The sequence below is a fragment of the Caloenas nicobarica genome, chromosome 3 (genome assembly GCF_036013445.1).
Source record: "Caloenas nicobarica isolate bCalNic1 chromosome 3, bCalNic1.hap1, whole genome shotgun sequence".
Taxonomy (NCBI): Eukaryota; Metazoa; Chordata; class Aves; order Columbiformes; family Columbidae; genus Caloenas; species Caloenas nicobarica.
The window spans coordinates 13,648,420-13,663,503 of record NC_088247.1 but is presented as its reverse complement, the minus strand read 5'-3'; the positions used below and the strand labels follow the sequence as shown (position 1 = coordinate 13,663,503).

The 15,084-nt window shown below is 39.1% G+C and overlaps 1 pseudogene; it reads right to left on the bottom strand.

Annotated features, from left to right (window-relative positions):
* Positions 1–1,010: 1,010 nt before the first annotated feature.
* On the bottom strand, positions 1,011–2,025 carry LOC135986447 (histone-lysine N-methyltransferase SETMAR-like; annotated as a pseudogene).
* Between the last annotated feature and the right edge of the window lie 13,059 nt (positions 2,026–15,084).

The window sequence follows — 15,084 nt, the reverse complement described above, 5'->3', positions numbered from 1 at the left end:
GCACACATTTAAATTCTATTGATGCTACTAGAAAATACATGTGCAGGGGGTAATAAACATCTAAATATTTAGATTCTGCTAACACTCTTCCCTAGGACATATGAGTAAAAATATTATAGGAAAATTTGTGCAGAAGCAGCAAATTTGATGTCTCCTTTTTCCCACCACAGTGAGACAAAGCAGTAGAAATTGTCTTTTGGATCTCTTTAGATAAATCTGTTCACGTAAAAAAAGGAAATAGAAATTTTAGTATTACTCCAGCAACTGTGTTTGAGGAACATGGCTTAACTCTGCCTAGCAGGGATAGATGTGACAATGGTTTATTTGTTAGCTGCTTGGAAGGAGGGAAAGGCTCTTCATTAGAAGCCTGGCAGAACTAGCATGCAGAAAGATGTGGATGCAAGCACCTTACTGAGACAATTAAATTGAGGGCATGGTCACTTTTTGCTTCATCTGTCATCAGTGATGAACAAGCTACTTGTGGGCTACCTCAGGGCAACTGAGGTCACAGGTGAGAAGGAGCCTGTTTGGGGGACGGATATCTTAAAAGCTATTAACAAAGATATGGTTTGTTGCTTCTCTATATAGCATAATTCTGTTACTGTACCACAACACTTAAATATTATCACTAATATTTCAAATTTCAGCCCCATTTTTCTACTTTTATTGCACTGGTACTGGAAGGAACCACCAATGTCAGCAAGTCCAGACCTTAACAACTATAGGAAACCACACATGGGCTGTCTTGGTTAAAAAGATCTTATTGTATATGTCTCTGCAAACCGCCCTCCAGCACCCTATGGCAGATGCTGAAGAAATGCAGTATGAGAACAAAAACTGTAATGACAAAGTGGCACAGAAAGTGGAGACTGAGTTGAGGCTACCACTGCCTGAGAAGGTGCTGGGACTCATTAAACCCTCTACATCATCCTGTTAGGTTGGTGCAAAAATAATTGTGGTTTTGGACTGTGAATTTTAAATCCTTATTACTAGGCTCAAACACATCTTTATTAATCAAAGTAAGAACCATTACAATCAACACATTTTTGCCAATGAGAAATAAGTTTGTTTATTCCTGTAGTGTAAAACTCTGTGCTTTGAGATTTGACAAACTTCTGGAAAGTATTTTCTGCATCCTGCTGGTTGTGGAAGTGTTTTCCCTGCAAAAAGTTGTTGAGATGCTTGAAGAAGTGGTAGTCTATTAGCAAGAGGTCAGGTGAATATGGCAGATGAGGCAAAACTTCATAGCCCAATTCATTCAACTTTTGAAGTGTTGGTTGTGTGATGTGCAGTCAGGCGTTGTTGTGGAGAAGAACTGGGCCTTTTCTGTTGATCAATGCTGGCTGCAGGCGTTGCAGTTTTCAGTGCATCTCATCCCTTTGCTGAGGAGGCTTCTCAGACGGAATGGTTTCGCCGGGATTCAGAAAGCTATAGTGGATCAGACCGACAGCAGACCACCAAACAGTGACCATGACCTTTTTTTGGTGCCGATTTGGCTTTGGGAAGTGCTTTGGAGGTTCTTCTCGGTCCAGCCACTGAGCAGGTCATCACTGGTTGTCATATACAATCCACTTTTCATCGCACATCACAATCTGATCGAGAAATTGTTCATTGTTGTTGCATAAAAGACGACACTCGAAAATGACATTTTTAAAAATTTTTTGTCGGCACCCACTTATCAAGCTTTTTCACCTTTCCAATTTGCTTCAAATGCTGAACAACCATAGGATGGTCAATGTTGAGTTCTTTGGCAACTTCTTGTACAGCTGTAAGAGGATCAGCTTCAATGATTGCTCTCAATTGGTCATTGTCAACTTCTGATGGCAAATCACTACACTCCTCATCTTCAAGGCTCTTGTCTCCTTTGCGAAACTTCTTGAGCCACCACTGCGCTGTACGTTCTTTAGCAGTTCCTGGGCCAAATGTGTTGTTGATGTTGTGAGTTGTCTCTGCTGCTTTACCACCCATTTTGAACTCAAATAAGAAAATCACTTGAATTTGCTTTCTGTCTAACATAATTTCCATAGTCTAAAATAAATATAAAATAAACAGAAAGTAATAAGTCAGTAGCAAAAAAAACCATAGAGTGAGAAAAGTGTATTAAAATGATATATAACACAACCATATTTAAGAATGTATTCAATATCAAACGGCAAATTTCAACAATGCAAAAACCGCAATTCCTTCTGCACCACCCTAAGTGATAGGAAATCATGACCCATGCTGCAGAGAGGTAAAAAACAAGCATACAACCATCTTTGCTAATATGACCCAGGGAATCAAACACGCACCCAAATCTGGTGGTCTGAGAATGTATATGAGCTACACAAGTTTTCCTGTACAACTTAACCACTGGAGGGAATGCGATATTCCAGGGACACCAAAGCAACCTGTCTAGCTCTGGCCAATCTTGTGCATCTTGGGAGGTGAATGTGTCCTCACATCCCTCAACAGTACCTTTAAAGCCAAATGGGATCAGCAGAGCCTGGAATTATGGAAATAGGACAGCAAAAAAAAGTGACAGCAAACTAATCTCTTCAAACTCCTGAGCACACGGTAAAACACCAGATAACCCAGGTTTCCTTAGGGGAGCCAACCCAAAGGCAGATGCTTTCCTGCCCTGCATGTTGCTTGTGAAAAGCGTTTCTGTATGTGTGTCAGGGGAATGAAGGGGATTTGTTGGGGCAGGGAGGCGTATGGCAGCATTCTGCCACACTAATCTCCCAACAGGGCCGTGGCCATTAAGGAACCGCTTGGATCCATCTGGCAGCTGCTACTGGGTGCCCTGGGGCCCTCTGGTCCGCACCGGCCAACGCTGAGCGCGGCAGAGCTGTGCCGGGCCTTCGGCACGTCCGCCGGGCTGTGCTCGGGCAGGGAGAAGAATGGAGCCGGCCCTCCGGCCCTCGCCACGTACGGCAGAACAGAAATCATTCGTTTTAGAAATCCCGCAGGACTGCATTTTTTCGCTGGGGAAATTCAAGCTAGTATGAAGGTAAAGATTTGTAGCAGCATGTAGCACATTTGTTTTGTATCCACTGAAGCCTCTGGGGTACCTGGCTGAGTGAGGAGCAAATGCTTTTCTTCAAAACCAGGGATCTCTTACACAGCCAAAGCTCTAACCACCAGTATGCCTGTCTCCCCTGGGGCTAGCTACCGGCAGCAAAACTATAAAAACAAGGTAACGTTTCACTACCTTTTATCATTTCCCTAACCCCACCCTCCTGCAAACCAGCCAGTGGGGAGAGGAAAGTCCTGACACTCCTCTTCCTGAAGGGACAAAAACAGTAGGAAATACCTGAGCAATGTTGTGTCCCTTTGGCAACTGTAATTCCCCAGAACACGCATGGTTATTATAGTGATGATTAGAAAGCTATGAATGTTCATGTTTCACATTTCTATTTTTTTTTATTACATTTGTAGATATTTTTTCCCCCTAGGAAAGTGAGATATGTATGAAATTCAGAACAAAAATTGTAAACCACTTTTATTGGCAAGGACATTCAGACAGCTAGAGAAATTACAAACAGCTCTCTGGACAACATGATTTAAATCCCTTCAGCAGTGCAACATCCCTTTTAAAGAAGGGTCACAGGATTTCTTAAGTGCACTAAAGTACTATTGCAACTATCATTACTGTTATGAACTTGTATGCTTTCAAAACATTCTCAATGACAATTAAAGACATAGTCAACCTTAAGAAAATTATAAATAGTAGTAAATGTAATTCCAGAGCAAAAAAAGTCAGGGGGAAAAGAGCATATTTCAATATTCATGGTCACACTCCTAATGATGAAAAGGGGGTAATTTCTAGTTTTCTCTCCAGTAGTCTCTTCAGTCTGTGTTTTAAAGAGTGATATAATTTAAAAAATGAAACAATAGCTTGACAGTGCTCATCTAGAAGCTGTGCCTTGTTTTCTTGAAATAAAAGTCCAGTGTTTTCTGGGGTAAGAACTAGAGGCAAACAGGAAGCCTGTATGCAAGTTACTCGACCCAGTACATCCGTAAAGACTGAAGATGTAACCAGTTATTTTTTTCTCCTGAAAAAAGTTGACTGCTAAAGCAAACAAATTAAAACCACTTTGGGACAGTATTTTCTAGTAAAAAAAACGAATACCTGTTCCATATCCTTCCCTTACTTCTTTTTTGACAAACTTACTTCTTGGTTGTGGGGAAGGGAATTAAGATGGTAAAAAAAGATTGGTAAAAGGTAAATAAAAGTCAGATAAAATGGGTACTTTTTACATAGAAAAAAAGATTTTGTTCAAATATTTCCCTTCTCATCCAAATCACTTCTATGACAAGTTTTGAACCTTCTTAGTTATAATACCTACACATTGCCAAACTGCTCGTGCTTATGGATCCCTCTTCCAAGTTGTTCTCATTGGTGAGTGTAATTCTTTCTGGCTTTTAGCAAGCATAAGCTCCTTTAACTGTGAGCCTTGCTTAATGAAGACTATTCTTGAAACTGTCATTTAAAATAAGACATTAATTGTTTTCCATCCCCCATTAAATATAATAGGAAGCTATACCATTAATTCTATCACTGCTAAATCCCCACATTGCCAGATGCTGAAGCAGAATGGGACTATGGATTACAAAACATATGGATTTATTTACACTAGGTAACTTCTTTATTAAAATATCTTAACACAGTCATTACAGAGACTTCTTTCCCAAGCCCCTGCTGTCACACTCTGCTCTGCTCAGGAACACACACCACATCTGTTTTTCACATATGTTCTCCAGCCCCAGTCCACCCACATGGGCCCCATTCACAGCAGTATGTGCTTCTCCTCCCCAGCCTCAGATGCAAACACACAATGGGGCTGTAGCACTAGCAGAAGTATAGTGGGTTCAAATCGGCCTTGGCTGGCTTGGAGGATATGTCTAGACTGTCCCCGTTCAAGCACAAAGGCTACAAAGCTGGTCTTCAGCAATAGACTCTCCAGCTCACGTGGATTATGCAGGGTCTTCTGTGACAGCAGTGCTCCCCAGACGCAGTGCAGTTTATCCAGTATAAAACTGCCAAGGCAGATCTTTCACTGGTGAAAGATTCATGACTGGGAAATCACAGGGGTTTCTAACCCATTAAAAGAAAACTATAAAAACAATCCCACACCTTCCTCCTTTCTTTTAAGATACAAGTGCCCAAACTGTAGAATAATGCAAAACACAGTCCTTTGCTACTGGGGAGCAAGAAAAGAAGAAGACCTTGGGCTGAATTGTCTGTTTCTCTTTCCTTGAAAACTGCTCAGACACTTTTCTGAGCACTGTAAGAAAGATGCCTGCTGGAACAGATAGATAGATTATTGTGAAGGTTTCAGTTTGTGTTTAGTTTGCATAGGTCTGATTTTCTAGCCACAAGAGCTTCTGAGCAGGCATGCCATTCCCTGTGTAGTTTGTTCTAATTCTGCAAATAGATAACCAGTAAAAGTGGAAACTATTCTTAAAATGCAGACTTTGTTTCCTACCTGTCTCCTCTTTCCTTAGTTACAGACTGTCTTTTCCCTATGGGCAGCATGCTTTTGCCTGACTTTCTAATTCTCCACCTCTTCAGTGTCTTCCTGGGTTATTTTCTTTGAGCCAAAAATGTGTGACCTCTTTTTTTTTTTTTTTTCTTTTTTTATTAGCAGAAAACACATATTCTAACAAAGGACTTTTGAAACTGCCTCCATAGCAACCAAGGATTCTTTATAAAAGAGGATGTTAAGATCTCCTCATTTCTTAACAATGGTTTGCAAATCACAACCCCCACTCTAATGAACTACATTTACAGTGCACACCTCACCCCATCATCCCCACATTAAAATGCTAAAGATGCAAAGTAATGACCTCTAAAATTAAGAAATAGATAATTAAGACTTTTTAATAAGGCCATTCTATTTTTTCTCCCCACGTTTACGCTCTTCTCAGTGGCACCAGGCTCTTAATACCGGTCTCATCTTTATATCTGAGCTGTCAGTATGAATTTCTTCTCCCTAGTGCACCTCTGTTTGATCCCTTTACTCCAGCCATTTTCATGGTGTCAGAGTATATCCAGTCTCGCTTTCTAGTCATGAACTCTCCACTGAACTGCAACCCAGCTTTCTCTCACCTGGTTCCCAGCCCCACCTGGGATTCAAGCCAGGTCTTATTCTTTCCTCCACTCCCAGTCTACTCTCTTACCTTGCGTGTCATCTACTGCCTTTTTTAACTCCTTGTTCAGTCTTAATTTTCTCTGTCCCACCACTCCCTGAGTCTAGCTGCCATTTTCTGCCTTCTCTTGTCTGGGTTCAGGAGCTCTTTTGCCTTCCTGTCTCCTCTTCTTTGTCCAGTCCAACTGTTCAGATGGGAAATTATTCTAGCCGATTTGCTCCTAACCTGGGTTCTATCTTCCCTCATTGCACTATCCAATGGTCCCATTTGCTGTAACAGGCTCTTCACTCTGGCCTCTTTTTAGTTAAGCAGTTCAGTTCCTTTTATCAGTTATGTTCACTGTTGCTTAAAATATCCGAACATTGTTATTAACTTTTTCTCATTTGTAGTATCACCAACATGGACTGCAATTCAGTTTTATTTACAAATGTCTGGTAGATGACAGCTTCTTCTTTACTATCTAATAAATAGAAAACTGTTTTAATTATTTTATATTCAAAATCTATCAGGGCAGGAAGAAGACAGGAGAATCAGCAACAATGAGTCATTAGTGGAACTATGTTCCAAATACAGGCATTACAGCCAAGTACTTAAACTTCAACAGTGTGGATATTTCTTCTCTTTCCATTCCCCTCGCTCCTCTCATGTGGACCACTAAGGCTTAGTTTCATAATGTTCTTCTGAGGGGTGGGGAAATCTTTTTATGCACTCCTGCAACCACACCTTGGCAAACTTGAGCACTGAACACGCATATAAACAGTGATAGTGTCCTTCAAATGAGAACATTTAAGAGAATCAAATGGGGCTTAAACAACAAAGTAGGTATTAATGATGTGAGTCTTTACAATCCCTACCAACATGACAAAACAAGTGGAAGTAATACTGATGAATTATTGCAAAATAAATGTTCTTTACATACATCAAAACAAAGCTTTGCAGAACACACAGGTAATATCAATAAATTGACAACAGTAGCAGTGTCCAAAAATATTGACTGAGAACTAGAATTAACATCTAACACAGACCAGATGTTAGCCCACAAGAGCATTGGACGTATTAACATCAATAGGTTTCCGCATGGAACAGTAACCATTTTTCATTAACAACAAAGTAAGTTGTCGCTGAGCTGTGCTTATGGCACTAACTGATACTTCCACGTTGGGCCTTCTTCATAGGGGGTTAAAGCAGGATACAGGATACAACAGATTTCCAGAGGAAATTAATTAATTCAAACCATTTACAGCATGTTGACGAGGTTAGGTTTACAATGTGGTCACTCAGCTTAGATAAAAGCACACACAGGTTTGGCTGATCCCAGGATTTAGGAAGGGAGGAAGGAAAAACAAGAATTCAACACCTTCTAATGACAACAGTTTTTCTTCTTTCTTTTTTTTTTTTTCATTCTCCCCACCCCCCTCTTCCCAGCAAATAAACACATTGTTCTTCTCCACGCACACATAGTTGAATATTACCAGGTTTTAGAGTAGCTTTTATAAATCTTCTTGGGAACAATTGGCTCAAAATGTTCCAAATTATATTGTGGGGAAATAACAGGTACATATATCATTCCAAAAAGAGTTAAATCCTCAAATTTTTAAGATAATGATCTTTGGATTCTGCTTCCTGCATTTGACTTCCTAAGCAAACCTCAGTGAAGATAATCTCATGTCATATGTAATTTCAGGTGATAGAAAGAAGACAGCAATTGCTGTACCATCATGTGACCTTTTCCAGATTAAAATAGATAATGAAAGGCTGTAAAGGTGGAAGTGGATTTTCCTTTTTGGCATCTTACAGATCTTTCAAAGGCACGTTTTGGCTTTTTCTGGATGGTAGAAACAGAAATTAACAGCATTCCCTGAATGCTACATGCTGCCTGAAGAGCCACATTTACAAGTAGGTGCCTATTCAGCTCTTTTGATTCTGTGAAAGACGTCTTTGGTACATCTTCTCTCAGTTCAGTATCACAGGTATCTAGAATATCACCTGAGCAGTGGCTACAAAACCACACCGGCACAGTTAAAAACTATTGTTTCTTCTCTCATTTTGTCTGTGAGAGCTTTTAACTTTTTTCCTCTCCACTCTTTTTCCTCGCATGATACTCTTTATTTCTGTCATTGTGTCAGTCTAAATAACCCACTAGATACCTATACATCCATATAGCTGAGCTGTTTTCCATTATTTTGGCATTTAAACAAATATAAACAGTGAAGTAATTACCGAAGTTTTAAGAGACCATGTTCAAATTGAAGAAGCAAAATCTTGGGTGAGGAAAAACTAATGAATGAGGAATTTTTCTGATTGTCAAGTAAAAGATGTTAAGAAGTGAAGTTTTGTGACATATTCTGAGCTTTTCATCTCCTAGCCAAACCAGAGATGTTTTTATTCTCAGGGATCACTTACTTCTTCCTAGAATTCTGCTGCTGGGGTACATGAAGTGAAGAACTGATCCACTTCGAGGACCAAGGCCATCATTTTGCTGTGAAACCTAAGAACTAGTGAGCTTGCATGAATCCATGGCATCTGAGTCATGAAAAAAACAGACCACTGTGAGGTGCAGTGCACCAGTTTGGATGGATACAATGCAATCACTGACTGTCAGATCTAATTAGAAGAAACATGGCTCCCTAGGAAGCTATAGAAGATGAAAAAGAAAAGAGGAAAAGAGTTTTTGAAGCTGACTACAGCTGGTTGTTCTTTAGAGTTTGATGGTCTCTATTTAACATAGGGGGACTACCTCCATGCAGAGTCCCCCTGGTACCAGCATGCTGTCCTGAGAGTGGATGTAGAATGATTCCACTAGCGAAAAAGCAAGAAGTCATGAGATGCAATGTGGAACTCCAAAGAGGAAATGAAAGACAGAATGATTTAGTAGTTGAGTCCTGAGAGAGTTGAAGTGACCTATGTTGTTAATGGACTTGACATCCCATGAGATGTACACCCCGCCAGCACTCTAAATCCAAGAGGGTATGGAAAGCTTGCTGAGGCTCATCTGCCCCAGTGGCTACTATTTCCTGCTGCTGCTCGTCCGTATAGGAACTCGTGATAGTGCCAGGAATATACTGAATAGAAGAAAAGTCATCATCTACCTCTGGGAAGGAGGGAAAAAAGAGCTGGGCTCGGGTGGGATTTTGATTAGACCTCCTTGGAGAGGGCAAAAGTCTGGGGAGAGCACAGATATATCTTGAAGATGAAGCCATTGCTGAACATACGGTGTCATTGGGAGGGTTTCAGACTTCTTACAGTCACGTCTAACTTGTGATGAATGGGGAAAGTCATGAAGCTACACATGACAGTTACCACACTTGATGAGGATTTTAGCAGCAGTTTGTAGTCAATCTGGAAGAATATATTCAGTTTTGGACTAAAGGGTCTGTTCTGGATTAGAAACCATGCAAAGTTTTTGTGATAATCAGAAGGAAAGAATAAAGTAATTTTGTAAAAGTTGCAAGTGACACAAGCTGAGAAGGCTTTAAGTAAACTGTAGAAGAGAATCCAAGTTCAAAATCATCCCAGAAAATAAGAGATTTATAGAATTATTCAAGTTGAAAGCGCTTTAAGGAGGTCACCTGTCCAAACTCCGGCTCATTGCAGGACTAACTATCACGTTAGATCAAGCTAATTAGGACCTTTCAAAATCTACATAGAGAAAAAGAAAGCAGTTCTGCAAGGACACACACAAAATTATTCTCTGCAAGTACAAACAAAAAATGTCTGACTAAACAAAAAGGTCTGAGAGTTACTGTGGCTCACAAGCTGGACGTGAGTCAAGAATGTTATGCTTTTCCGAAATAAGTAAACAGGGGTGTTATCTCTAATTCAGTTGAAATATTTGCTGTATTTGGCCCCAGTAAGGTGTCAGCTGGAGTTCTAATGTCTGATTTTGTGTTTAAGAGGGATATGGACCAACTGCATAACGTATTGTGATTACAAGGGTTTCTAATTAGCACAAGGCAGATTAGATCAGATGACAGGAAAAACCTACCAGAAAGGCTAGTGCAGCCCTGGAATGCATTGCCTGGGCAGGTCATGAAGCTTCTGTCACTGGAGGTTATTGAAAAACAAGTTGGACAAGAACCTGTCAGGAATGGCATAGACATATCTGATCTTCTTTTTGGGTGTAAGAAGGGAAGAAATGGCCTGTTAAGGTCTCCTCTCTGTAATTTCTAAATTTGTCATTCAGGTTTAGTAAAGAATTAAATTCTGTGACACTGCATTGTTTAGATGTATCCCTTGAAGGCAACAACCTGGTTATTTCTTTCTGATTTGGATACATTTGCTGCTCATATGTGGAGGGTGCCTGTTCTGCATAAGTCCTAATGAGCTGGATTTGCCAGGATCCATTATCCAAAATATTTCAGCTCACAGCCCCTTACTTCAGAAGATACAAAGCACTCATGTAAGCATCTCTGAAAGCAAATTAAAGTGGGATAATAACTCCTGCAAAAGAGGCAGTAATGACCAGCGGGATGTGGGCTAGTATATGGTCACCTTTTTTATGGGCATACCTGTTTGAGTAGTGCGCATCTGCACACACTTCCGACGATTGCTTGCAGCTTTCATGTACACTTCAGCACACTGGTACAAAGTAGTTTGGCATCCTGCAATTAAAAAAGTACTCATCCTTTTCCAACAGTGGGTACTTTATGCTTCAGTAAAAATTAAGCATCAGTAAACTGTTATAACATTCAGTGCATAAGAACTAGAATTAGACCTGAAATGCACCAAAAATGTAGCACACACTTCGTCAGGTTTACAAAAAAAAGTAAAGCTTTTCTATCTTGAATTTGAAATCTTGGGTTCGTTTTCTTGCTTACTTTCCTTTAAATAAACTTTGTGCGAAGAAATGATGCTTCCCAGTGGCTGGCATGGAGCTTTGAGAACTGGGAATTCAGGGTTCTCTTCAAGGGGCAGAAGTTGACTTTATCTGGGACTTGGGCCAAGTGACCTAATATCTTTTTCCATTTTTCCACAGCTTTTAAATCTTCAATACTCTTTATTCTTTCAGAAAAAGTATGATAGGAGTTATCCGAGAAAGCAGATGCCATGTGTGCTGTTTTCCTGCTAAAACGCAGCAGTAAGCACTACTGCTTACTAAAATCCTAATTTTACTTAGTGCCATCCACCATCTCCAGCCATGCTGCTAGCCCAGTCTCTTAGATCACTCTTAAAGCTATTCTGTTATTTGTTTAGGACCTTGTCCTCAATGAGGTGAATATTTTCTGTGACCTCAAGCCACCTGTATGTATAGACTGAATTTGGAATATACTTGGAGAAACAAAGGATAACTGAAAAGAAAAAGAAAGAAAATCAATGTAGGAGGCAGTAATATGAATGAAACTGTGCTAATACATATGACTAATTACTATTTTTACTATATTGTGTTCATTGATATTGAAATTATTAACAATACTTCACGACTATTATGCTTAACACCTGTAACCAGACCTGGAAAACATACTGACAGTAGCAATGAAAGAACCTTTATTTATGTTTTATTGAAGTGGCTGCTTGTTAAAAGATAGTCTTAAAATGGTTTCTACAGTGATAAATAACTGACATGAGTTTCCTGAGTTTATTCATTTTTCTAAAAAGTAACTTCAATCCTCATTAAACATGAATAAGCAAAACAATGTTGACAAAAATTATCTTAAACAAAACACATAGAATCAACTACATGACAAACTGCAGATGTTTAAAACACAATCTCTTCAACTTTAAATAGGTTGAGTACTACTTTTCTCAGAAACAAAGATGGAACATTATCATCCAGTGAATAAAACTGTGTTTCAACAAATAGAAATATGGGACAAGCCAAAAAGCAAACAAACGAAACTAACCTAAGCATGTCTTCCTTTTCTTTTGTAATATGATTAAATATAAATATGAAGAAGATGCACTCAACATCCAAGCCCACTGTAGCCCAACTATAAATGAAAAGCAATACTTTTTTATTACGATGAAAAATAATGCTGAAGTATATTAACAGATTTTCAGAATAGCAGTGATCAATGAAACATGCATTTAATATAATGAAAGCAAATATATGACCAGTGTTCATATTTATGAAAGTTTTCTGAAAAATTCCCACTTACATGAACAACCAGTTTCTTTTTCTATGTCTTCTGTGTCTTTCGGCTGGAAAAACTTAGTGGGTCATAAAGCCCTGCTACCAGTTATAAACAATTGAAACCTGCTTATAAATGTTGCAAGACTCATTATAAAATGGGCTAAGATTTCTCACCCCCCTATTTCTGCTTGAAAGCTGTTTGTGATATTATAAATTTTGCACCTTTCTGTTACTGTACCAACAGTCTCTTTTAGCTTAATAGCTCTTTTTTTCTCCCTGATGGTTTTCACCATATGTTCTTGCAGATATTTATGATATTTTCATATATATTTTCTTAATTTTTATTTTACAGTTTCTGTGTAGAGGATATTCACAGAATCACAGAATCACAGAATGTTAGGGATTGGAAGGGACCTCAAAAGATCATCTAGTCCAATCTCCCTGCCAGAGCAGGAACACCCAGATAAGGTTACACAGGAAGGCGTCCAGGCGGGTTTTGAATGTCTCCAGAGAAGGAGAATCCACAACCTCCCTGGGCAGCCTGTTCCAGTGTCTGTCACCCTCACTGAGAAGAAGTTTCTTCTTAAATTTAAGTGGAACCTCTTGTGTTCCAGCTTGAACCCATTACCCCTTGTCTTACTGTTGGTTGTCACCGAGAAGAGCCTGGCTCCATCCTTGTGACACCCACCCTTTACATATTTATAAACATTAATGAGGTCACCCCGCAGTCTCCTCTTTTCCAAGCTAAAGAGCCCCAGCTCCCTCAGCCTTTCCTCATAAGGGAGATGCTCCACTCCCTTCATCACCTTTGTGGCCCTGCGCTGGACTCTCTCCAGCAGTTCCCTGTCCTTCTGGAACTGAGAGGCCCAGAACTGGACACAATATTCCAAATGAGGTCTCGCCAGGGCAGAGTAGAGGGGAAGGAGAACCTCTCTTGACCTACTAACCACCCTCCTTCTAATACACCCCAGGATGCCATTGGCCTTCCTGGCCACAAGGGCACAGTGCTGGCTCATGGTCATCCTGCTGTCCACCAGGACCCCCAGGTCCCTTTCTCCTACACTGCTCTCTAATAGGTCATTCCCCAACCTATACTGGAACCTGGGGTTGTTCCTGCCCAGATGTAAGACTCTGCACTTTCCCTTGTTATATTTCATTAAATTTTTCCCCGCCCAACTCTCCAGCCTGTCCAGATCTCGCTGGATGGCAGCACAGCCTTCTGGCGTGTCAGCCACTCCTCCCAGCTTGGTGTCATCAGCAAACTTGCTGACAGTGCACTCGATTCCATCATCCAAGTCGTTGATGAATATATTGAATAATACTGGTCCCAGAACTGACCCTTGAGGCACTCCACTAGATACAGGCCTCCAAAGTTTGTTCTAGTTTAAATTTACAGTTCTTGAACATGGACTGGATCCAGCATTTCAGAGGAGAATTTTCTAGCACTTTCTATAATGATATCAGCACATCTCTATTTCTGTCACTTTGCCTGAAGCATAAAAGGAGTATTTGTGCCTGCTTATAGTCATGTGGCACTACTTGATTGAATAAGGGTATTCAGGTCTTTTTTGCCTTCTGCTATTTCAAACTGATGAAAAATTATTTTATAGAAGAATTCTTTTTAGATCTTAAACTTTGTTGATAAAATTACTATTGGAGACAATGATTAAGAAAAAATCTTGGACAAATTCAAGGTTATCATGGACTACAAAATTATTTCCACAAGTAATTGTATCCCTGGTTTAAGGGTAGAATAAACTTCCTTTGCACATTTCTGACATATTAATAATACATAGGTTTATACATCTAAGTATTATATATAAAACAAGAGAGTATTAGCTGATATCTCCAAATCAAAAAAGATGAAAGAGATAAGGATAGAGCCTCATCATAAATGAATACTGTAACTGTCTTGAAATCAACAGGTTAACATAAAATGGGTGTAGCAGATCAGATTCTCTCTTCTGCCAATAATAGTATGTCATGTGATGATTACAAAATAATTTATCCTAAGGTTGTAATATGTAGTTACAAATAAATGAAAAGAAGTTTGAGAATTATGAAGAACCATTGAGGATTTGTATACAATAAAGCTGAGGTTTTTCAAAGGTCATAGAATGAATTAAGTAATAAATAATTATAAATCGAATTTTGCAAATACATAAAATTAAGCTAAGATCTTAGATATTGATTTCACAACTTTTAGAACTTAATCTGAGTGACATTCTAGAGATTTATTTTTTCATGTTCTTATTGGAAAACAAAACAATATAGAAAATAGACTGAAACAGATATATACAGGAATGCACATACACCTGTGAGTATGGAGCATCGGAATGCTATATGTTCCATCATGCTTATAGGAACTAGTTGGTAACTGATCAATTTTTCAGCCATTATTGAAATGTCTGATATCGTATTCACTAGTGCTCCATCTGTTCTAGATTTCTGTGTTCTAAGAAAATGACCTTTTCCACTTCACACAACATACATCAGCTTTGTGAGCTAACCATACCCTATCTTTTCATGTTGAAGCAATGAATGTTTTTTAAAAATTATTTTTTTAATTGATCTTACATTGAATTTGGCAGAAGTAAAGTGGATAAAGTTCTTAAAGTGTCTTTGCATGGGAAGATTTTAATGACAGAAGAGTTTTACTTCTTTGACATAATGCATCTGTTAGGCAATATACTATTAATTTTCTTAGTTCTGCCTGATTTTTTGTTAAAGAGGAATTGCTTTTTGGAACAGTATAGCTTCTGTTAGATTCCTTTACACCAGTGCAGGAAAAATGCCATGTACATAGATTAAATGAAAGTTACCCATTCCCAGACACAGAACAGAGAAATGATACATTTTGCTAACTTAAGAAGTTTGAG